This window comes from Nicotiana sylvestris, chromosome 11 (assembly GCF_000393655.2).
Source record: "Nicotiana sylvestris chromosome 11, ASM39365v2, whole genome shotgun sequence".
Taxonomy (NCBI): Eukaryota; Viridiplantae; Streptophyta; class Magnoliopsida; order Solanales; family Solanaceae; genus Nicotiana; species Nicotiana sylvestris.
Window position 1 is genome coordinate 45,632,898 of NC_091067.1, and position 2,059 is coordinate 45,634,956.

The following is a 2,059-nucleotide window of genomic DNA, read 5'->3' on the forward strand; positions in this document are numbered from 1 at the left end:
GAATATCCCGACCAAGCCAATGGAGACCAAAAGAGAACCATTAGAAGGCTCGCCGACAGTTTCTTCTTGAGCGGAGAGGTCTTGTACAAAAAAACTCCAAATTTGAATCTTTTAAGGTGCGTAGATGCCTAAGAGGCTGGAAAAATCATGAACGAAGTGCATTCGGGAGTATGTGGACACCACATGAACGGATATGTCCTTGCAAAGAAAATCCTTTGAGCAGGTTATTATTGGATGACCATGGAAAAGGACTGCTTCAGTTTTGTCCGCAAGTGCTATCAGTGTCAGATACACGGTGACCTGATTCATGCACCGCCTTCAAAATTACATCATATGTCAGCACCTTGGCCGTTTGTTGCTTGGGGTATGGTTGTCATTGGGCCCATCGAGCTGAAAGCTTCAAATGGGCACATATTCATCTTAATTGCCATTGACTATTTCACAAAATGGGTTGAAACAGTCACTTTCAAAGTCGTCACCAAGAAAGCGGTGGTGGACTTCATACATTCCAACATTATTTGTCATTTTGGTATTCCTAAGACTATCATTACAGACAATGCTACAAACCTGAACAACCATTTGATGAGGGAGGTATGCGAACAATTTAAGATTACGCATCAGAATTCTACCCCTTATAGGCCCAAATCTAATGATTCTATTGAAGCGGCAAACAAGAATATCAAGAAGATCTTCAGGAAAATGATTGAAAGTTCTAAACAGTGGCATGAAAATCTACCTTTTGCATTATTGGGATACCGCACAATCGTGTGCACATCAGTTGGGGCAACACCCTATTTATTGGTTTATGGCACTGAAGTCGTAATACCTACAGAAGTTGAGATTCCATCCCTTCGAATCATTATTGAATCTGAGATTGAGGACAATGAATGGGTCAAGACCCGCTTAGAACAATTAACAATGATTGATGAAAAGCGGATGGCCGCAGTCTGCCACGGGCAGTTGTATCAACAAAGAATGGCCCGTGCCTACAACAAGAAAGTGCGGCCTAGAAACTTTAAAGTGTGGCAACTCGTTCTGAGACGTATTCTCCCTCATCATGAGGAAGAAAAAGGAAAGTTTGCTCCAAATTGGAAAGGTCCATACATTATAAAAAACTATTGCCAAAATGGGCATTGTACTTGGGAGACATTAAAGGAAATGACCCCGAAACAGCTGTCAATACGGATGCAGTCAAAAGGTATTATGTTTAACCCCTTTTGTGGTGTTAATATTCTTCGATTGGGATGATGAAGGCTTTCATTCTCGCTACCCAAACACTTTCAACCCTTTGCAACCCCTTTGAGCCGGTTACTTTTCTTTGATTAACCTCTTTGGAACCCGAAAATATTGTTAAAAAATGAAGAAAGAGAAAACAAAACAAAACAAAACAAAACAAAAAACAATATTTCTTGAACTATGTTCGATTTGATTCCGGAAGGATACGTAGGCAGCCTCTCTCTGGGGGGTTCAGTCACACCCAAAACAAAACTCCACATTTCCCCAAAGTCGAAACTGGGGCAGAAGTTACAATTATATGGCGATGGTTTCATTTGAAAGGTTCCAAAGTCGTAATTCAATCCAAATTCTTTTTGTTCCAAATCCTGTTCAAGTCCTTCCGATCAGTCGGTAAAATGAGAGAGTTTATTGGTGAAAACCTACACGGTAATCATAGGGCGACGGTAAGTAGAGAAATTAAAAATGAGAGAGTCTTGTTAGTGAAAACTCGTAAAGAGCACTATAAGGCGATGGTGAGAAGAGAAATGAGAGAGGTCAGATGGTGAAAACCCGCAAAGGGCGTCACTAATCAAAAAGGGGATCCTCGCAGCCATCGGTATCGAAAAGTTCGGGCAAGGTTTCTCAGTTTTGAGGTATGAGCTATGATGGGTTTATGAGAGTTGGATAGTTTACACAGATCGGGTATCCAGCCCAAGAGGCATGTCATGTTCATTGAAGTCCGCATGTACTCCAGATAAGTCCTTCTTTCCTTTCCCTGAACGGGACACCTCTCATTTAAATTCATTATCCCGTCCATTGTTTATTTTTCTTTAAATCTCTTTCG